This window comes from Gorilla gorilla, chromosome 14 (genome assembly GCF_029281585.2).
Source record: "Gorilla gorilla gorilla isolate KB3781 chromosome 14, NHGRI_mGorGor1-v2.1_pri, whole genome shotgun sequence".
In the NCBI taxonomy this organism is placed as follows: domain Eukaryota; kingdom Metazoa; phylum Chordata; class Mammalia; order Primates; family Hominidae; genus Gorilla; species Gorilla gorilla.
Window position 1 is genome coordinate 56714964 of NC_073238.2, and position 24176 is coordinate 56739139.

The 24176-nt window shown below is 39.7% G+C and overlaps 1 long non-coding RNA gene across 1 annotated transcript in view; it reads left to right on the plus strand.

The window, feature by feature from the left end:
* Positions 1-1017: 1017 nt before the first annotated feature.
* The window catches only part of LOC134756974 (uncharacterized), a 51122-nt gene continuing 27963 nt past the window's right edge, over positions 1018-24176 (plus strand). The window contains exons 1-2 of the long non-coding RNA XR_010130546.1: positions 1018-1112; positions 3140-3309. This is a non-coding gene — a long non-coding RNA (uncharacterized lncRNA). The remainder of the gene's footprint in view (positions 1113-3139; positions 3310-24176) is intronic.

Below are 24176 nucleotides of genomic sequence, written 5' to 3' on the forward strand. Positions count from 1 at the left end.
TTAAGGAAAGTTAGCCTGAAAAGAAGGCAAGAAAATGGAAGATAGAGAGAATGTAGGGTTTGAAGGAAAACTTTTTTTTTTGAGACGGAGTCTTGCTTCTTTGCCCAGACTGGAGTGTAATGGCAGAACCTGGGCTCACTGCAACCTCTACCTCCCCAGTTTAAGCGATTCTCCTGCCTCAGCCTTCCCAGTAGCTGGGATTATAGGAATGTGCCACCACCCCCAGCTAATTTTTGTGTTTTTAGTAGAGATGAAGTTTCACCATGTTGGCCAGGCTGGTCTTGAACTCCTGATCTCAAGTGATCTGCCCGCCTCAGCCTCACAAAGTGCTGGAATTACAGGCATGAGACACTGTGCCTGGCCAGGAAAACTTTTTTTAAGATTAAAGACTTGGACATGTCTACATATTGAAGGGAAGGAACAAATAAAGGAAGATAAAGGAATGGTGAGAAGTGATTTAAGACTTTAACTTCTGAGAAGGGTGGGAGATATGGCTTATCAGGGGCCACAAAATGTTGCAGAGCCACACTGATGGACTGGCTCTTATTCACTCATTTATTCATTCATTCACTCATTCAACCAATATTATAGGCCCACTGTTGAGAAAATTTCAGCGTCTCTCTAGAGGATTCCCAGCAGAAGGGGTATCCTTTAGGGAGAACCAATATTCATTCAACATTCAGGGGGGTGGAGAATGTGTTTCTGGAAGAGTTTGAGAATAGAAACATCAAGAGCTAGGAAAAACAAGTTGGAAGGGAAGATAGAAGAGAGAGCACAAAAACTTGAAGAGAAGTTATGAGTCCCATGAAGACAGGAACAGAATCCAACCCTGACATAATGAAGTAGGAGATTTGCCCATTGATAGAATGAACTAGCTTGGTGGCTCCTGCCATGACTTGATGGGGCTGGAGACAATGAGTTTGAGTTGTGATCTGGTACTCTCTGTTGCCCACGGTGCTGTACTGGCTCTTGAGGCCATTCCTAAGTGTAGCGTTAACTCTGTCACCTCTTTTACAGGTCTCACCTACCAAATCATAATAAATATCTATATATTTGGAGATAGAGATGAAAACCATGTGGCCTGTATCCAGTTGGAGTGAAAAATATGAACTGTAAGTATTTTTTTTATTGTGGAAAAAAGCACATGTCATAACTTTCTAGTGTTAAGTGTACAGTTCAGTAGTGTTAAGTATATTCTCATTGTTGTGAATCAGATCTCCAGGATTTTTTCTTCTTGCAGAACCAAAACCATACCCATTAAAAAACAATTCTCATTTGTCTCCTATCCCCATTCCCTAGTAACTTTCATTCTACGTTTTATAGCTATGAATTTGACTACTTTAGATATCTAATGTAAGTAGAATCACACAGTATTTGTCATTTTGTAACTGACTTATTTCACTTAGCATAACGTTCTCAAGAGTCATCCATGTTGTAGCATGTGACAGGGTTTCCTTCCTTTTTAAGGCTGAATAATATTTCATTATGTGGATATACACATTTTGTTAATCTATTCATCTGTCCATGGACACTTGGGTTGCTTCCACCTCTTAACTGTTGTGGATAATGCTGCTATAAACATGGGTGTGCAAATACCTCTTTGAGACCCTCCATTCCATTATTTAGGATGCATACCCAGAAGTGGGCTTACTGGATCATATAATAGTTCTATTCTTAATTTTTGGAGTAATTACCATATTGTTTTCCATAGCAGCTGCACCATTTGCAATTCAACCAACAGTATGCAAGAGTTCCAACTTTTTTTTACATTCTTGTCGCACTTGTTATTTTCTGAGTTGTTGATAGTAGCCATCCTAATAGGTGTGAGGTGATATCTCATTGTGGTTTTGAAGTGCATTTCTTTAATGATTAGTGATGTTGAACATCTTTTCATATGTTTCTTGGCCACTTGTACATCTTCTTTGCAGAAATGTCTATTCAAGTCCTGTGCCCATTTAAAAATCAAGTTATTTGATTTTTTGTTGTTAAGTCCTAGGAGTTCTTTATATATTTTGGACACCAACCCCTTATCAGATATATAATTTGTAAATATTTTTCCCATTCCATAGGTTGTCTTTTCACTCTGCTGATTGTGTCTATTGATGAACAAAAGTTTTTGAGTTTGAAATAGTCTCATTTACCTATTTTGCATCTGTTGCCTATTTCGTGTCATTTCTAAGAAATCATTGCCAGATTCAATATCATAAAGCTTTCCCCCTTTTTCTTGTAACAGTTTTGTAAGTTTGGGTTCTTACCTTTGGGTCATTAGCCCAAGTTAATTTTTGAACATGGTGTAAGATAAGTGTTCAATTTCATTCTTTTGCATGAGGATATCTAGTTTTCCCAATACCATTTGTTGAAGGGACTGTCAATTTTTGATATTTTCAAAGAACTAACTCTTAGTTTTATGTAGTTTTCTATTATTTTCCTATTTTCTATTTCATTTGTCTCTGCTCTAATCTTCATTTTCTCCCTTCTGCTAGCATTAGGTTTAGTTTGTTTTTCTTTTTTGGGTTCCTTGAGGTGTAAAGTTAGGTTTTTAATTCGAGATCTTTCTTCTTCTTTTAATTGTATGTTTATAGCTATAAACTCTCCTCTTAGCACTGCTTTTCCTACGTCTAGTAAGCTTTATTTTTATTTGTCTCAAGATATTTTCTAATTTCTCTTATGACTTCGTCTTTGACCTATTGGTTGTTTAAGATGGTGTTTTTAAATTTCCACTTATTTGTGTATTTCCAGTTTTCCTTCTGCTATTGATTTCTAGTTTATTTTTACCACTTTTAGAAAAAGATATTTTCTATAATATCGATCTTTTAAAATTTGTTGAGCTTTGTTTTGTGGCTGTATATTTTTTTAAGGAAGGACAGCTTAATTGCTTTTAGGTCCTGCATATGAAAATTCAAATTATAGTTAGGTGTGAATTCATGGACACAGTCATTGTTGTTACATCTCTAAATGGGGAATCTGGGAAGTATTACATAATCATGAATCACAAACATAAATCCTAAGTTAAGTCATCTATTTTACAACCTTTCACTCAACGAAAATTATGTATGGAACCTACAATCATAGTCTCATAAAGTTATGTACTGGTCAAATTGGCCTTAGTGGTCACTTAATGTGTTCCCTTATGTTGCAGATGAAGAAAGAAGGAGTTCTGCTTCTTCCAAAGGAGTGATTCCCAAAGGAGCGACTCCCAAAGGAGCAAGAATTGACCATAGGTTATGGCTTGTGTTACAACACACTGATGTTGTCTCTGAGGCCATCCACTGACGTCGTCACCCGTGGCATAAGCAAGTTTTTCTGAAGGTATTTTTGGATGTTTACAATGTTTGCATAGTCTGAAACTCAGAACTATTTTTTAACTAGATTTATTCTTTAGAGAAGTTTTAGGTTCACAGCAAAATTGATCAGAAAGTATAGAGAATTCCCATACCTTCTGCCCCTACACAAGCATAGCCTCCCAAACTGGCAACATCCTGTACCAGAATAGTGCATTTGTTACAACCAATTAACCCGAACTGAGAAATCATTATCACCCAAAGTCCATAGTTTAAATTAGGGTTCACTCTTCGTGTTGGTATGTTCTGCTTTAAAAAAATACGATATTAATACTTATTTAAAATTTACCACTTAGCCATTTATAGCATACAGTTCAGTAGTGTTAAGAATATTCACATTGTTGTGAAACAGATCTCCAGAACTTTTTCGTCTTTCAGGAGTTTAAATAACAACTCCAGTTTTCCTCTTCTCCTCAGCCCCTTGGTAACCACCATTCTACTTTCTGTTTCTATGAATTTGACTACTCTGGGTACCTCATATGAGTGGAATCATACAGTATTTGTCTTTTTGTGACTAGATGATTTCATTTAGCATGTCTTCAAGGTTCATCCATGTTGTAACATGTGACAGGATTTCCTCCCTTTTTAAGGCTGAGTAATATTCCACTGTATGTATATAGAACATTTTGTTTATCCATTCATCCTTCGATGAACACTTGGGTTTCTTCTACCTTTTGGCTATTGTGGGAATAATGCTGCTATGAACATGTCGAGACCCTGCTTTCAATGCTTTTGGATATATACCCAGAAATGGGATTGCTGGATCATATAGTAGTTCTATTTTTAATTTTTGAGGAATTACCACACTATTTTCCTCCATAGCAATTGCACCATTTTACAGTCCTACCAACACTGGTTCCAGTTCCTCCACATCCTTACCAACACTTATTATTCTTTTTTCTTTCTTTTTAAATAACAGACATTCTAACAGGTATGAGGTGTAGAATTTAGAACTTGTTAATCTCTCTCACGGATTTCTTTCTCATGACTGAACTTCCACAGAATTTTGTTTTTTCATTGTGTTAGGGTTAACTGCCAACTTCCTATTTAGGATTGGGACAAAAATTCTACAGACAAAATGTGGGGGAAATGAAATGTTTCCTAAGGAAGAGAAATAGATTTGTGAGATACTATGTATCAATGAATTATTCCTAAAAAGCTTTAAAGTAGGGCAATTATCCTGGATTACCCAGGTGGGCCAGATGTAATCATATGAGCCCTTGAAATCATAACAGGAAGGTACAGGGGAAGTCAGAGAGCTGTGAACCATGACAAGTGCTAAATCCACCATTGCTGGCTTCAAGACAGAGGGGAAACATGGGAACCATGAGAAGGAAATGAATTCTGTCGACAACATGAATGGACCAGAGAGTGGATTCTCCCTTAGAACCTCCCGTGGAGAGCCTTGACAACCTGAGTTTGGACTTGTGAGATCCTAAGCAGAATCCCAGCCTAGTCTGCTGGACATCTGACCTATAAAACTGTGAAATAATAAATAAGTGTTGTTTTAAGCTGCCAGGTTTGTGGTAATTTTTGTGGCAGCAATAGAAAACCAAAGCACTAGATATTCATTATATGTGTTGAAAACAGTAGAATGTTCTCTCCAAATGAAATACTTGGATCACTGCAGAGCTTCTTTGGTCACATCTAGGGAGTGTGTGTGAGACTCCACTGAACATATCTTCCAGGCATCCCCTGAAAGCATTTGAATAGATTTCGATATAGACATCCTATGAGTAAACCTGATCTCAATACTTAACTGCAGTGCACTGTGGCTTCTGTTACTTCTTCATCGTTCCCACTGGACTGTATAGTCCATAAGGGCAGGAGCCATTTCTTCTTAATTTTCATTCCCCAAGAGCAAAACACAGTGTTGACAAAAGGTAGGCACTCAATAAACATTTTTATGAATGAATGTTAAGAGAGTTTGACAACTAATGTCTCCAGAGGACAATATTGGTTATGGGTAGAGGCAGAGCAAAGAACTAGAAGCACAGCAGTGAACAAGATAGGGAAGGAAAGAATTTCATGGACAAAGGAATGTAGAGTTTAATACATGCATAATTATTGTTTGTTTAAAAAATTTCCATGATATATTTCTCCTACTGGTACCACCAGTGGAATCGATTTCAGGAAGTAGGCTGACCATTGCATAAGTGGCTTGTGAAACATCACATCGTAGCTCACATTCCCAACAACTTGAATAAATATGTGTGTGTGTGTGTGTGTGTGTGTGTGTGTGTGTGTGTGTGTAGTTTACCCCCCAAGGACAATTCTCCTGGCTTCCCTGCAGCTGAAGTCAGATTTGTGTTTAGTAATCTCGTGGTGACTATGTTTTCTCTGCGGGAATAGAATACACCAGGGTTGATGCCCCCCATGTGGAGAGGAGCTGAGACTCCGTGCAGCTTGGTGAGCTGTGGGTACACAGACAGTCCAGGGAACTTGGTTCAAGCTCCGAGAACCTGAAGATGGCCTGTGAGGCTGCAGCAGGAGAACACATATTACTGGTTATACCCCAAAGGCAAGCCAGAGGCAGGGGCTGTGAAGATGGCAAGCCAGATATGTCTGTGAGGAAGGCAAGCCGTGGGAGCATGCAGCAAATGGGAGGAACCTTAAGCACACACACCCCCAATTCATTTTTGTGAAGACTGACTCTGTCTTGAAAACTAATTAAATAAATGCCAGCCCATTCTCTCTTCCCAGTGCACTTCTTACTATTTTAGTCACTGTAATTGAGAGTAGAAATAATCTCCACTGTGCCTGAAAAACAGCTCTTGGATACTCTATTTTACATGACGTAGAAAAACATGAGGTGAATGTGACAACTGGCCTTCAAGGAATGGCAACTGGCTGTATATCCAGTTTCACTGGTTTTGCTCTGCAGTTTGTGATTTGTGCAGTTAGTGAAGTAGATCGCCACATGCTTTCAGGGTTTTTGTTGCCCCTGGTGCTGGAGCAGAGAACTATTATCAGGAGTGCATTTTATGACTTCGATCTAGGTTGTGAATTTGGGTCAGCCATTTTACCATTTAAAGTCTCCACTTCTTGTTCTTAAACAAAGCAAAACAAAACAAAAAAACAGAAAAAGTCAAAGAGGAGATGAGAGGTAGAGGAACTTGAAAGTGCTCGCTTTTAAAGCTAGCTTCTGGACTTTTCTTATTTCATCACTTGATGGTTTTGTCTACTTTCCATGAAGTTTAAATTTTATGGTGGGTTTGGAAGAAACATGTCTTCTATATATGGGCAGATCCAGGTTTTGTGGAGCTTGAGCCTTAAGCAATGTTGGAAACCCTCTTTAAGAAAAAGAATACGGGCCGGGCATGGTGGCTCATGCCTGTAATCCCAGAACTTTAGGAAGCCGAGGAGGGAGGATCCCTTGAGGCCGAGAGTTTGAGACCAGCCTGGGAAACATAGAAAGACCTTATCTCTACAAAAACAAAAAGTAAAAAAATTTAACCAGGTATGGTAGAGCACACCTGTAGTCCCAGTTACTTGGGAAGCTGAGACAGAAGGATGGCTTGAGCCCAGGAGTTAAAGGCTGCAGTGAGCTGTGATCAGGCCACTACACTCCAGCCTGGGTGAGAGAGAGAGATCCTGTCTCAAAATAATAATAATAATAATAAGAGAAAGAAAGAAATAATTTTTAAAAACACACAAAGGTACCTACATTGGCAAATTTTACAAAAATATATGACCCTGTGGACACATCATCACCTCCAGGGCCCGGGAATAGTTTGTGCAGATGAGTGGCCCTGAATCTCATGCTTTATGACTTCCTGGTAAATCCAGCTCTGCATCTACACGTGAGAATCATGTTGCTTCCCTGAGAAGAATGGAGTGTGGCAAGAGCAAAATACTGTATTAATCCAATCAGACCTAAAATGAATCCTGCCCTTTTACAGATGAACAGAGGAGGAAACTGGGGTTCAGAGAGGACAAGTAACACCCAACATCACATATACAATCAGTGTTAGAATCTGCTTCCTTTAACTTCAATTTTCAGACTGGTATTTCTGTGCTATTTCCCAGGAAAGCTTGTAAAACCAGAGAAAACAATAGGAGTAAATATGTTACAGTCTATTTTTCCTTATAGAGGTACTGTATACACACAGCCAACAAGGAGGATATAGCCAACCCAGTAGAATCTGAGAGAGGATGACTGAGAGATTTTGCATCATCTGATCCCTTCCTCTTTCCTGTTTTCAGAGGCTTACAAGGTGTGACTGCATGCTTTTTTTTGGTCAAGTTCAAAAGGACATTCATATCCAAATGAATGTTATCTTCTTGTTCCTTTCAAAGTAGGTTCTTATTCCAAATTGCTGCCATTTTTAGAAACTTCTTTTTGAACTAACATTTTGTCAGTTTGAGTCACCCAAGAAAATAGTACTTTGGGCAATTTTCTGTCTTCCTCCTTTCTTCTCTCCCTTCTTTCCTTGTTAATGAAAAAAGCATATTATCTAGTTTATTCACCAGGCTTGGTGCTAAATGATTTTTAGATATTTCCAAAGAATCATGCCCATGATTAAAGGTTTAAAATTTGGTATCATAAAAATATTAAAAATAATTTGATATGGATTCCGAAGAGGACTATAATTTTCACCTAAAACCTATGAGAGGAAGGGAAAAATTTGTTTTAAGTTCAAGGTAGGTAGGATTTATACCTTCTTATATTAAAAATACCTATGCAAGGTGAAAGAACATCTGCCATGTGCCAGGCATTGTCCTAGATGGTTTCATGTGACATTTCTTACAATAATTTGCACTTATTCCTCCAATCTTAGGGAAACTGAGGCACTGAGAAGTTAGAAAACTTTCAGTGGTAGAGATGAGATTAAAACCTAGTCTGCTAGTTCCCAAATCAGTGCTCTTTCCCCTAGTCAACACACTTTACCTTATGCAGTCATCTACATGAATGTCTGCCTTGAATTCACAGTGGGTCTGCCAGATCCTATGTGCTCCCAGCACAGGTTATAACCGGGAAGTGAAGTCACAAAATCAGCCTCAAAGAAGTGCAGGCCAAGTCCACCTGGCAGCCTTCAGGGAGAATTCATGAGCTAGAAATTACCCAAGGACAGCTCTGGGGAAAGATGTAAAGGCCTTGTTGGTATTTTTTCCTGACACAGAATGCTTGAAGCCTGTTTATTTCTCTGATCTGTTTCTGTCTGTCTTTGCCACCACCCCTTCTCAGGCATAGTTCTTTTCACAATTGTCCACATCCCTTCCACCCCAATAAATCTCTTCTTCCAGAATAATTTTATGTTAACACCTTTAGTCATTGCTTTGAACTTCATTTCAACATTGGCTGTACCCTATTTTCCACACTCTGCACTCCTAGTATTCATTATTTCATCAGAATAAGCAATATAAGCAATTATGTATATATAGCAAATAAGACTGGAGCCTTCTCTCAATAACCAAGCCCCTCCTCATCATACACTGAAGTGTGGTGATGGTGAAATTTAGAGAGAGACATTTGAAGGTCAGCATAGTATTATTGATGAAGATTAAACCCCAGACATTAGGTCAACTTTTATCTTGAGGAGTGGTCCTTGTGCATTTTGTACATATTTTCTGATATTCACCCACATTATTTATCCTGGAATGACCCATCTGCTGAAATAAAGGTCTTTGAGAGGAGGGCATCTCTTCAACTCCTGCCAAGGGTCAACAAGTAGGAACATAAGGGCTTTATACTAAGGTAGACCTGAATTTGAGGAAACTGGGTTCATCACCAATTGGCTCTGTGACAAAGAGCAAATTACTTAACTTTTTTGAGTCTCAGTTTCCTCATCTGAAGAATGGGATTATTATAGCTGTCTTAGAGGACTGTGTTAAGGACACAGGTTTTGAAGTTAGATCAAAGTCTGACTCTTACTCTGCCACTGATTAGTTGCATAGTACTAGGCAAGTTAACTTCTCTAGCCTTGTTTCTGCCTAGTAAAATGAAAGATAATAATACTTATTTTATAGGATTGTCAGTAGGATTCAAATAAGTAATATATTTAAAGCTCTTAGTCTAGAATATGGCACAAAGCAAGCACTTAACAAATGATAGCTATTCTTAGAACTAATGAGATGGTGAATATCAAGTTTCCAGCATAACTGCCCACAGTTGAGTTTCAATAAATGTTAATTCCTTTTCTTCCCTCCCAGGAAGAAGCAGCAAAATAAATTGGATACTTAATGATTGTCTACCCCTTCAAGCTAATGTGCATAAGATTAACACTTCTCCATTTCCCACTACTTTGCATCTGGGGACACTTCTTACAAGGATTCATATGCCATGAGGACTGGCATTATGTTCAGGCGGAATAAAGAGCTGGTTACATCCTATAATTTCAGAAGCACTGCAAGCTTTATTTGCCACAAATGCCTATCCTCTAGCAGACTTCTTAGAGTTGGAATAGAGCTTTTTAAGAGGATTTCCTTTGGGTTACAACACTATATCCAGAAAGTTTTTGTTAAAGTGCAGTTGTCTTACCTGAGTAGGATAACATATACCCTGTTATTCACACATCAGCATGGGTTAGTCCAGTAAAGACCATGCAGGACTAGAATATGGGAATGGTGAATTTTAAGAAAGAAGAACTATAAAATCTGGAGCTGTCTAGAGAAGCAGTAATAGGCTTAAGCAGACAGGAGTTTCCTAAATGGGCCCAGGGTGGACTTGGTCTACTTCCACAATTTGCCTTGGGAGCTCCTCTGTAAGAAGGAGCAGAGATTGAGAAGATCCAGAGAACCTCTCTCTGGAGGCCTCTAAGGACTCTGTGGATGGTGGAGTTCAGTAACATGGACACTGCTCACTAATCCTAAGGCAGTAGCAGATTATGATGATAGGTTCTGATGTGGCTCTGTCATGTCTTATCAAATGCAAATTGGAGAGTGCCTAGCTTTGATGGATGTTTCTGTGAAATGGGTCACAGAAAGAATAAAGAGCATGACAGAAATACCAAGTATAGCTAGATCAGGTCAAGTACTCACAGAACTAATAACTCACAGAGACTGGAGTTCGTGGGGACTCAGAAAACAAAGATAATGATGTAACTCCAATGTCACACATAGAAGTGGGTGGAAAGTCAGGATGTCTGAGGATAGGTTGATAGCAAATAAGAAATGGAAATACAGAGTTTTTTTTAAGCTTTAAGAAATAGGGTTTGAGGAACAGCAAGCTATGCAGAAAGAGCTCCTTTTGTATTTAAACTCTGATGTTGAGCTTAAAGACTGGTCTTTTGAATTAATCCAGTTGGACAAAAATAAAGGAAAAAGAATTTAAGGAAATGGACAAAGTCTTCAAGAAATACGGGATTATGTAAAGCAACCAAATCTATGAATTATTATTGATATTGCCAAGAGAGAAGGAGAAAAAGTAAACAACCTGGAAAACATATTTGAGGGAATAATTCAATAAAATTTTCTTAATCTCGATAGAAAGGTAGACATCCAAATATGAAAAATCCAGAGAACACCTGTGAGATATTATACAAAATGAGTATCACCAAGGCGTATGGTCACCAGAATGTCCAATAAAGAAAAAATAGTAAAAGCAGCTACAGAAAAAGGTCAGATCTCATACAAAGGGAACCCCATCAGTCTAACAGTAGTCTTCTCTGCAGAAACCTTACAAGCCAGGAGAGATTGAAAACTTATTTTAAACATTCTTTATGGAAAGAAATTCCTTCCAGAATTTTCATACCCTGCCAAACTAAGCTTCATAAACAAAGGGGAAATAAAATATTTTGCAGACGAGCAAGCACTAAGGGAATTTGTTACCACTAGACCAGGCTTATAAGAGATCCTTAATGGCTGGTCTGAGTACACTGGTGTTTACAACTAATTGATCACAAGAGACCCTTAAGAGAGTTCTAAACATAGAAATGAAAGAATGATACCGGCTGATATGGTTTGGCTTTGGGTCCCCACCCAAATCTCATCTTGAATTGTAATCCCCACATGTTAAGGGAGAGACCTGGTGAGATGTGACCATAAGGGTTATTTCTCCCATGCTGTTTCTGTGATAGTGAGCAAGTTCTCACAAGATCTGATGGTTTTATAAGAAGCTCTTCCCTCTTCACTGCCCCCTCTCTCGTCTGCTGCCATGTAAGATCTGCCTCTTCCCCTTCTAGCATTATTGTAAGTTTCCTGAGGTCTCCCCAGCCATGTGGAACTGTGAGTCAATTAAACCTCTTTTCTTTATAAATTACTAAGTCTTGGGTAGTATCTTTATAGCAGTGTGAGAATGGACTGGTATAGTTAATTGCTACTGGTAGAGTAGGTCACTGGTATAAAGATACCTGAAAATGTGGATGTGACTTTGAAACTGAGAAATGGGCAGAGTTTGGAACAGTTTGGAGGGCTCAGAAGAAGACAAGAAGATGTGGGAAAGTTTGGAACTTCCTAGAGACTTGCTGAATGGTTTTGACTAAAATGCTGATAATGATGTGGACAATGATATTCAGGCTGAAGTGGTCTCAGATGGAGATCAGAAACTTCTTGGGAACTGGAGCAAAGGTCATTCTTGCTATGCTTTAGCAAAGAGACTGGTGACATTTTGCCCCTGCCCTAGAGATCTGTGGAACTTTGAACTTGAGAGAGATGATTTAAGGTATCTGATGGAAGAAATTTCTAAGCAGCAAAGCATTCAAGATGTGACCTGGATTATTCTGAAATCATTCAGTTTTATGCATTCACCAAGAGATGGTTTGAAATTGGAACTTATGTTTAAAAGAGAAGCAGAGCATAAAAGTTTGAAAAATTTTCAGCCTGATGATGTAATAGAAAAGAAAAAACCCATTTTCTGGGGAAAATTCAAGCCAGCTGCAGAAATTTGCATAAGTAATGAGGAGCCAAACGTTAATCACCAAGACAATGTGAAAATGTCTCCAGGGCATGTCAGAGACCTTCATGGCAGCCCCTCCCATCACAGGCCTAGAGGCCTAGGAGAAAAAATGGTTTCATAGGCTGGGTCCAGGGCCCTTCTGCTGTGTGCAGCCTTGGAGCTTGGTGCCAGCCACCCAGGCATGGCTAAAAGGGGCCAAGGTACAACTCAGGCCATTGCTTCAGAAGGTGCAAGCCCCAAGCCTTGGCAGCTTCCATGTGGTGTTGGTCCTGTGGGTGCACAGAAAGACAAGAATTAAGGTTTGGGAAACTCCGCCTAGATTTCAGAGGATGTATGGAAGTGCCTGGATGTCCAGGCAAAGGAGTGCTGCAGGGGTGGAGCCCTAATGGAGAACCTCTGCTACTGCAGTGTGGAAGGGAAATTTGGGTTGAAGCCCCCACACTAACTTGCTTTTGAGGACTAATTTGCTTTCGAGTCCCCACTGGGTGGAGCACTATCTAGTGGAGCTGTGAGAAGAGGGCCACCATCCTCCAGATCCCAGAATGGTAGATCCACTGACAGCTTGCATTACATGCCTGGAAAAGCTGCAGGCGCTCCATGCCAGCCATGAAAGTGGCTGGGATGGGGGGCTGTATCCTACAAAGCTACAGGGGCAGAGCTTCCTAAGACCATGGGAGCCCACCTCTTGCATCAGCATGATCCAGACGTGAGATATGGAGTTAAAGGAGATAATTTTGGAGCTTTAAGATTTAATGACTTCCCTGTTTGATTTCAGACTTGCATGGGGCTTGTAGCCCCTTTGTTTTGGTCAATTTCTCCCATTTGGAATGGGAGCATTTATCCAATGCCTGTACCCCCATTGTATAATAAAGGAACTAACTTGCTTGGGATTTTACAGGCTTCCTTTATCCATCCTTTGGAACAGATTGCTTCACAGTCAAATTCCACAAGATGCATGAAGAAGAGCTGGTACGAATTCTACCAAAACTTTCCAAAAAATTGAGAAGGAGGGGCTTCTCCTTAACTCATTCAATAAAGCCAGCATCACCCTGATACCAAAACCTGGCAAAGACACAATGACAAAAGGAAACTACAGGCCAATATCCCTGATGAACACAGACACAAAAATTCTCAACAAAATATTAGCAAACTGAATCCAGCAGCACGTTAAAAAATAAATTCACCATGATCATGTAGGCTTCATTTCTGGGATGCAGGTTTGGTTAAACATATGCAGAAGGAACTTCCTTGTTTCAGATGAGACTTTGGACTTGGACTTTTGAATTAATGTTGGAATGCATTAAGACTTTGGGGACTGCTGGGAAGGCATGATTGGTTTTGAAATGTGAGGACATGAGATTTGAGAGGGGCCAGAGGTGAAATGATATGGTTAGCTTGTGTCCCCACCCAAATCTCATCTTGAATTGTAATCCTCACATGTCAAGGGAGAGACCTAATGGGAGGTGATTGAATAATGGGGGTGGTTTCCTTCATGCTGTTCTCATGATAGTGAGTCAGTTCTCACAAGATCTGATGGTTTTACAGGGGGCTCTTCCCCCTTCACTCACCCCTCTCTCTCTCCTGCTGCCATATAAGATGTGCATCTTCCCCTTCTGTCATGATTGTAAGTTTCCTGAGGCCACCCCAGCCATACAGAACTGTGAGTCAATTAAACCTCTTTTCTATATAAATTACCCAGTCTTGGGTAGTATCTTTATAGCAGTGTGAGAATGGACTAATACACTTGCTTCTACAAAACACACCTGAGTACATAGCCCACGGACCCTATAAAATAACCACGTAGTAGAAACTACAAAAGCAACCAGCTAACAACTTCATGATAGGTTCAATATCTCATATATCAATATGAACCTTGAATGTAAATGGTCTAAACACCCCACTTAAAAGGAACAGAGTGGCAAGTTGGATAAGAAAAACAAGAACTATCTTTCTGCTGTTTTCAAGAGACCCACCTCACATGCAACTACACCCATAGGCTCAGCAATAAGGGCTGAGGAAAGATCTATCATGCAGACAGAAAACAAAAAGAGATAAAGATAAAATAGACTTTAAACCAGTAATAGTAAAAAAGAATAGAGAACAACATTACCTAATGATAAAGAGTTCAATTCAACAAGAAGACTTAACTATCCTAAATATATATGCATCCAATATTAAAGCACACAGTTCCAAAAACAAATACTTCTGACCCACAAAAAGGCTTGAACAGCCACACAATAATATTCAGGGGCTGCAACACCCCACTGACAGCATTAGACAGATCATTCAGGCGTAAAAGTAACAAAGAAATTTGGGACTTAAACTTGACATGTGACCAACTGGACATAATAGACATCTACAGAATTCTCCACCCATCAACCACAGAATAAAAATTCTTCTCATCTGCACATGGAACGTGCTCCAAGATTGACTATAAAAATGTCTGAATAATTTTTTTAAAAATCTAAATTATACCAAGCACACCCTTGGACCACAGTGGAATAAAAATAGAAATATATATCCAGATCTTTCAAAATCACACAATTACATGGAAATTAAACAACCTGCTCCTGAATGACTTTTGAATAAAAAAGAAAATTAGGGCAGAAATCAAAAAATTATTTCAAGTAAACAAAAACAGTGACACAGCATACCAAAACCTCTGGGATGCAGCAAAAGCAGTGTTAAGAGGAAGGTTTACAGTGATAAGTGCTTACCTTAAAAAGTTAGAAAGATCTCAAAGCAATAATCTAACATCACACCTAGAGGAACTAGGGAAACAAGAGCAAGCCAACTCCAAAGCTAGTAGAAGAAAAGAAGTAACAAAAATCAGAGCAGAACAGAATGAAACCGAGACCCAAAAATCCATATAAAGAGTCAATGAAAACAAAAGTTAGATTTTAAAAGGATAAACAAAATTGATAGACCACTAGATAGATTAACAAAGAGAGACAATCCAAATAAGCACAAACAAGAAAGGTGACATCACAACCAATCACACAGAAATACAAATGATCCACAGTGACTATTATGAGTACCTCCATGCACAAAAACTAGAAAATCTAGAGGAAATAGATAAGTTCCTGGAAACATATAACCTCCCAATATTGAATCAGGAAGAAACTGAAACGCTGAACACACCAATGTTGAGTTCTGAAATTGAATCAGTAAAAAAATCTTACCAACCAAAAAACCCCTGGAACAGATGGATTCACAGTCAAATTCCACAAGATGTATAAAGAAGAGCTGGTACGAATTCTACTGAAACGTTCCAAACAATCGAGAAGGATGGACTTTTCCCTAACTCATTCAATAAAGCCAGCATCACCCTGATAGCAAAACCTGGCAAAGACACAATGAAAAAGGAAACTACAGGCCAACACCCCTGATGAACATAGACACAAAACTTCTTAGCAAAATATTAGCAAACTGAATCCAGCAGCACATAAAAAAAGAATTTGCCATGATTAAGTAGGCTTCATTTCTGGGATGCAAGATTGGTTAAACATACACAAGTCAATAAATGTGATTCATCACACAAACAGAACTAAAAACCAAAACCACATCATCATCTCAATAGTTGCAGAAAAGGCTTCTGGTAGAATCCAACATCCCTTCAAGATAAAAACCATTAACAAACTGAGAATTGATGGAACATACCCAAAATAATGAGCCATCTATAATAAACCCACAGCCAACATTATACTGAATGGACAAAAGCTGGAAGTGTTCCCCCTGAGAGCTGGAAAAGGACAAGCATGGCCACTCTCACCACTCCCATTCAATACAGCCCTGGAAGTTCTAGCCAGAGCAACCAGGCAAAAGAAAGACTAAAAATAATTCAAATAGGAAAAAAGTCATCAAACTATCTGTCTTTACTGATGATATGACTCTATACCTACAGCACCTTGAAGACCCTGCTGAAAGTTTCTTGGAACTGTAAACAACTTCAGTAAAGATTCAGAATACAAAATCAGTGTACAAAAATCAGTAGCATTTCTATACATGAATAACACTCAAGCTAAGAGCCAAATCAAGAATGAAATCCTATTTACAATAGCCATACACAAAAATAAAATACCTAAAGATACATCTAACTGAGGAGGTGAAAGATTTTTGCAAAGGGAACTATAAAACACTGCAGAAAGAAATCATAAATGACACAAACAAATCGCAAAACCTTCCATGCTCATGGATTGGAAGAACCAATATTGTTAAAATGACCATCCTGCCCAAAGCAATCTACATATTCAACACTATTCCTATTGAACTACCAATGTCATTTTTCATAGATGAGAAAAAACTGTTTTAAAATTCATGTGGAATCAAAAAGAAGCCTGAATAGCCAAAGCAATACTGAGCAAAAGACAAAGCTGAAAACATTACATTACCCACATCAAACTATAAGACTACCATAACCAAAATAGCACAGTATTGGTACAAAAACAGACACATAGACCAATGGAACAGAATAGAGAATCCAGAAATAAAGCCACAAACCTACAACCATCTGATGTTGACAGGGCTGACAAAAGCAAGCAATGGGGAAAGGACTACCTGTTTGATAAGTGGTGCTGGGATAACTGGCTAGCCATAGGCAGAAGAATGAAACTAGACCCCTACCTTTCATCAGGTACAAAAATTAATTCAAGATGGATTGAAGATTTAAATGTAAGACCTCAAACAATAAGAATCCTAGAAGAAAACCTAAGAAACACCATTCTGGACATTGGCTTTGGAAAAGAATTTATGGCAACATCCTCAAAAACAATTGCAACGAAAACAAAAATTGACAAGTGGGATCTATTTAAACTAGAGAGCTTCTACAAGACAAAAGAAATTATCAACAGAGTAAACAGACAACCTACAGAATGAGAGAAAATATTTGTAAACTATGCACCGACAGAGGTCTAATATCCAGAACCAACAAGGAACTTAAACAATTCAAGAATCAAAAAACAAATAATCTCTTTAAATAATGGACAAAAGGGTTGCTCTTCTCGAGGAGTATGTTTGTGGTTTCTCCATATTTCCTGAATTTGAATGTTGGCCTGTCTTGCTAGTTTGGAGAAGTTCTCCTGGATAATAGCCTGAAGAGTGTTTTTCAACTTGGTTCCACTCTCCCCGTCGCTTTCAGGTACACCAGTCAAACATAGGTTTGGTCTTTCCACACAGTCCTATATTTCTTGGAGGCTTTGTTCATTCCTTTTCATTCTTTTTTTCTCTAATCTTGTCTTCACGCTTTATTTCAATATGTTGATCTTCAATCTCTGATATCCTTTCTTCTGCTTGATCGATTCGGCTATTGATACTTGTGTATGCTTCACGAAGTTCTTGTGCTGTGTTTTTCAGTTCCGTCAGGTCATTTATGTTCTTCTCTAAACTGGTTATTCTAGTTAGCAATTCCTCTAACCTTTTTTCAAGGTTCTTAGCTTCCTTGCATTGGATTAGAACATGCTCCTTTAGCTCGGAGAAGTTTGTTATTACCCACCTTCTGAAGCCTATTTCTGTTAATTCGTCAAACTAATTCTCCATCCAGTTTTGTTCCCTTGCTGGCGAGGAGTTGTGATCCTTTGGAGGATAAGAGGTGTTCTGGTTTTAGGAATTTTCAGCCTTTTGCACTGGTTTTTCCCCATCTTCATGGATTTATCTACTTTTGGTCTTTGATGTTGGTGACCTTCAGATGGAGTTTTTGTGTGGATGTCCTTTTTGTTAATGTTGATGGTATTCCTTTCTGTTTGTTAGTTTTCCTTCTAACAGTCAAATCTGTCTGCTGCAGGTCTGCTGGAGTTTGCTGGAGGTCCATTCCAGACCTTTTGTGACTGGGTATCACAGGAAAAAGCTGCAGAACAGCAAAGATTTTTGCCTGTTCCTTCCTCTGGAAGCTTGGTCCCAGAGAGGCACCCACCAGATGCCAGCCAGAGCTCTCCTGTATGGGGTGTCTGTTGACCCCTGCTGGGAGGTGTCTCCCAGTCAGGAGGCACGGGGGTCAGGGACCCACTTGAGGAGGCAGTCTGTCTCTTAGCAGAGCTCAAACGCTGTGCTGGGAGATCTGCTTTTCTCTTCAGAGCCGGCAGGCAGGAACATGTCAGTCTGCTGAAGCTGCGCCCACAGCCGCCCCTTCCCCCAGGTACTCTGTCCCAGGGAAATGGGAGTTTTATCTATAAGCCCCTGACTGGGCCTGCTGGCTTTCTTTCAGATGCACCTTGCCCATAGAGGAGGAATCTAGAGAGGCAGTCTGGCTACAGTGGCTTTGTGGCACTGCAGTGGGCTCTGCCCAGTCTGAACTTCCAGGTGGTTTTATTTACACTGTGAGGGGAAAACTGCCTACTCAAGCCTCAGTAATGTCAGACGCCCCTCCCCCCACCAAGCTCCAGCATCCCAGGTTGACTTCAGACTGCTGTGCTAGCAGTGAGAATTTCAAGCCAGTGGATCTTAGCTTGCTGGGCTCTGTCGGGGTGGGATCCACTGAGCTAGACCACTTGGCTCCCTGACATCAGCCCCCTGTCCAGGGGAGTGAAGGGTTCTGTCTTGCTGGCATTCCAGGCACCACTGGGGGTATGAAAAAAAACTGCAGCTCGCTTGGTGTCTGCCCAAACATGACCGCCCAGTTTTGAGCTTGAAACCCAAGGCCCTGCTAGTGTAGGTGCCTGAGGGAATCTCCTGGTCTGCGGGTTGCGAAGACCATGCGAAAAGCATAGTATCTGGGCCAGAGTACACTGTTTCTCATGGCACAGTACCTCACGGCTTCCCTTCGAACTCCCTCTCTGACCCCCTGTGCTTCCTGGGTGAGGCGATGCCCCACCCTGGTCCTGCTCGCCCTCCGTGGGGTGCACCCACTGTCTAACCTGTCCCAATGAGATAAGCCCGGTACCTCAGTTGGAAATGCAGCAATCACCTGCCTTCCATGTTAATCTCACTTGGAGCTGTAGACCGGAGCTGTTCCTATTTGGCCATCTTGTCAGCCACCGCCCATTGCAGTATTTTTAATTCCAAAGGTGTAAACAATGTAAATAGCCCAAAATAGAGTTGTGATAAATATAACTATTCTGTGGCATCATTAAAAATCATGTAAGGACATGGGTCAGTGCTCACAGTATACTAAGAGGGAAACTGTAAGGTTAAAAACAATATATAAATTATGATCCCACTTACTTTTAAGTACTTATACATTAATTTATTTTAAAAAAATCCAAAATATTAAATATGTTATAATTTCTGGATGATTCCAGTCCAAGTAATTTTTATCTGCTTTATATTATTCTGCATTTTTTTTTTTTGAGACAGAGTACCACTCTTTTTGCCCAGGCTAGAGTGCAGTGGTAGGATCTCAGCTCACTACAACCTCCACCTCCCGGATTCAAGGGATTCTCCTGCCTCGGCCTCCTGAGTAGCTGGGATTATAGGCACTGGCCACTACGCCCAGCTAATTTTTGTGTTTTCAGTAGAGATGGGGTTTTGCCATGTTGGTCAGGCTGGTCTCGAACTCCTGAACTCAAGTGATCGGCCGGCCTCAGCCTCCCAAAGTGCAGGGATTACAGGCGTGAGCCACTGTGCCTGGCCTATTTTTCTGTATTTTACAAAATGTCTGCAATCACTATATATTACTTTTAGAATTAGGAAAAAGAGGATCCTTTTTTTTTATTTTTTTAATTTTCAAGTTCAAACCATCCAAACACCACTAAAGAGCTAGTTGTGTTCTGTAACGCTGCAACAGGCTAATGGGTTACAATGGTCAAGTCAGCCTTCTGTGGGGCTAGGTTTTCCTGTTCATCATGAAGAGAAGTGAAATGTCTCTGCCTCCCTCATAGCTAATGTAAGAGAGCTTCTACTGAGGCTCCTAGTCTTCCAAGCTATTTGGCTTCTCTGACTCCCCTGGATAAGGGACAATTTTCCCCTCCCAAAGCCTTTGCTCTCCATCTTCTTCCTGGACCAGGCAGACAGAAAGAAAACACACATGCCTGCTGCCCATTCACCTCTGAGGTCTTCTTAATGCAGGAGGGCACCACCACCCAGCCACCTTCACTGCAAGGTAACAGACCAACGTGTTCCAGGCAAGAACCCAAGGTCTAGAGAGATTACGTGGTCAAAGTTCTCCTGCTTCTCCAATGCTGCACACTCACACTTTCCTTTGCTTAAGGAAACCAGGGAACATTTGAGTGAGAAAATGGCATACTGAGAATTTTCGACAACAGTGAATCCAGGTTTCCTACCTACATTCTTTCCAAGGTAGTTAGTGACTAAGTCAATGTTCCAGAACTTGAATTCTAACACACTAGATGTATTCACCCTCATCAGCAAATTCTCATTGGGTACTATTGTGCCCTGCACTGGGCGAAGTCGTACGTAAAAAGAAGTGACTGCAGTTTTCCTGCCCTTAGGAATTAGAATAAAGGGAAAGTCACATAACACTATTATGGAAGCATGAGCTTATTGTTGGTAGAATAATATATTTTGGGGACTTCCAGCTTTTTATTTTAAGTCTCCCTGTGCTATAAATTAAAAAAAGGCCAGAATAACGTTAGTTTTATTGTACAAAATTAACATTTAAAAACATTTGTGTATTCTCCCCCCAAATCTCAGTGTTTCAAGAGACTGGAATTTAATTAATGTAGCTATTTAGAGATACAAATTACTCTAAATAGCTGTTCTTTTTTTCATAAGGATATTGAGCTTAATGATATCATTATCTTCACTAGCTTCTAACACCAGAGAACATAAGATTGATCCATTTTCCCCAAAGCTTTTGTGTAGTAAGTTTTTATGTAAGTGGAAAACTTAATGCTAACAGAAACAAATTCAACCACACTTTTAAAATTACAGGATAATTGCTAATTCTGTGGTCATTCATTCCCAGGCCATACTCCAACAGAGGAAACTATGAGAAACATAAACACTGGTAAAATTAAACCTGCAATTATAGCACCAATTTCTAGGATATGTTGATTTTTCTCTATTTTGCAACATGTGCACAAATATATAAAATTTTCTCATTTATTTATCATGTTGACCTTTTAAATTCAGAGTCTGTCATATCATGATGAATATACTTAAGACAGGTTTCTCGCTCTGTTGTGCAGGCTGGAGTGCAGTGGCACTATCTTGGCTCACTGCAACCTCTGCCTCCCAGGTTCAAATGATTCTCCTGCCTCAGCCTCCTGAGTAGCTGGGATTACAGGCACCTGCCACCACACCAAGCTAATTTTTGTATTTTTAGTAGAGACAGGGTTTCACCATGTTGGCCAGGCTGTTCTCGAACTCCTGACCTCAAGTGATCAGCTTGCCTCATCCTCCCAAAGTGCTGGGATTACAGGTGTGAGGTACCACACCCAGCCTTAAGACACGTTTTTATTCTGCTTATAGTCTTCTTTATTAGTTAAATTTTTAAATTGTCATTGAATGTCAAGGGCAATAATATACTCGGTGAATTAGTATAAGCTACCTTTGAAAATATGAATCAGAAAAAAAAAGAAACAAGCATGTAGCAAACCCAGGCTTTATCCTAATCCACCATCCTTTTGGATAATGATTATCTTTGTCACCTAGCAGTTGGATCAGTCTCTCTATTTGCAATAAAGTCTCAATGCACCCCATATCTTTACTAATATCCACCATCGGCTTCCAGAACTTTTTCTAGGTACCCTCTATTTCTCTCATCCACTACCCTCAGCCTTTCCTAGTTCTTGGAACTGTGCATCCAACGCTTCACTGTACCCTAACCTAGAATTATTCACAAAACTCCCACATATTCCTCATTGGTTGAAGCTTTCTCTAACCAGAATCCTTCTTCTAATCATAATTCGATGCATAATTAGTTTTTGATCTTTTTCCTTTTCCATGGCCTTAGTAAACTGTTAGTTTGTTATATTTCATCCAATTCTACATATGTGTTGTATGCCTCTCTGGATCAGAGTTTTTGGCTCTAGTGCATCAATTCTATTGGAAGGGGCCCCGGCTAATTCCAACGACACAACAGCACATCTGGTATGACACAGCCCCACCCACATATTGGGAGTGGGGACGATGGCAATTCTAGAAATAGTAAATATTGAACACTCAGTGTTTTGCATGTACTATCTGGATTGAAACCCAGACAGTCTGAATGTAGAGCCAGCACTTTTCACACTGCACTATGCTGTGGTGATGAAGAGGAAAGAAAGTAAGATGCAGAAGAGGAGGAGGCAACAGAAGAGGAGGAGGAGGCAGGAGGTGGAATTCCAGTGGTTAAATCTCTGGATCCAGAAAAGTACTGTAATAGAATCCTCACTGTGGCACTTCCTACTATATGGCTGCATATATGGCCCAAGGGCCACATGTATTGAACAAATACAAACTCTCATGTACCAGGTTGTGTGCTATGTGCTACACACTGCCTATTGAGCAAATACCCTGCTCTTCCACGGCTGGCAGCTTAGTAATCCAGAAAGATAAGGGGGCATAGAAAACCATGGAGACAGTGCGGTCTTCTCAGAGGAAGTAATGTCTGATGGGTGGCAGGATGGATTAGTATTAATCAGATGGGTTAAGGATGGGCTAGTGTGCATCAGAAAGGGGCAGAGAAGGGCATTCCAAACAAAGGAACTAGCCTGTGCAAAGGCCCCCACCTCATATGAAAGTGAGGTTTATTAAGGCAGTGCAAAGAAAGCACTGAACATAGTTCCTGGCACATGTTAATAATTGAGAATGTTTGCAATGATGACAATAATAACAATGATGATTGTGTTGGTGACCAACTTTGTGATAGAGGAACATATCCTTCTTAAATTATTGCCATTATGGTTTTTGATTTCTTTTGTTTTATTTTGTTTTTTAGTGATAAGGTCTTGCACTGTTGCCCAGGCTCGAGTACAATGAAGTAATCAAAGCTCACTGCAGCCTCGACCTCCTGGGCTCAAGCGATTCTCCCACGTAGGCCTCCCAGGCAGCTAGTATTATAGGCCTGAGCCACAATGCCTGGCTAATAATTTTTTTTAAAAAATTTGGTAGAGTTGGAGTCTTGCTTTGTTGTCCAGGTTGGTCTCAAACACCTAGGCTCAAGTGATGCTTCTGCTTTGGCCTCTCAAAGTTCTGAGATTACAGGCACGAGACACCATGCCCATAATCACCACAGATGATTAACTGAGATTTATTTTTCCCAGCTCCCATCTCACCCTTTAATGAGGGCATTTTTTAAGGTACATTTCCCTAAGGATAGGCAAGAAAGGGAAAAAGAAGGAGAACTGGAAGCCCAAATCATGGATATGTGACTAATCTTGCTCTTATTTATAGATTTGTTTAAATGCAGTATTATAGGGCTAGTTGGTTTAATCTTTACAAATGGAAAAAAATATAGAGATAATGTGTTGTGTTCATTATGGTATTGGTGATCAGTTTCTCCAGAGAAACACCTAACTAGAACAATTAGATGAGACATTTACCTAATGATTCGAGTTTCTCAGTAGTAGCAGAACAAAAAAAAAAAAAAAATTTTCCAAAGTAAACAACATCTTCCAGACCACACCTTTTTCAGACCACTTCTAAGAGATGAATGTCAAAGGCAGTAGGGATTTTCTAACAGTCTTGCAGAACGTGTGGAAATCATGGTCCATGTAGTTTCCTTGTTCATCTTCATATTAACCAGGCAATTCAAATACATAGATACTTCCTACAAAAACTTCTGAAATGCTATGGTAACGTATGCCATGAAATACAATTTGCATGGATGATTAAGTTCCTATTTACAGCCTTCACCTCTTTTTACAGCTGCTGTACAAATAACAAAGTTCAAAGAATGGAAAATCTAACAGTTATAAACATTGAATTCCCACACCCAACAGATTTTCATAAAAACCAAATAGAAACATACAGAAAGGTGCGGTTGCTCACTCTCATTTTCTTTTAAGTTGAGTGACTATTTCCTATTAGACTTCACCTTGTTTGTTTATTTAATGATTCTTTCCAGTAGGCTGTTATTACCTGAAGGAGCATAAAATAGAAACTACAAGCATGAGTTAGAGAAA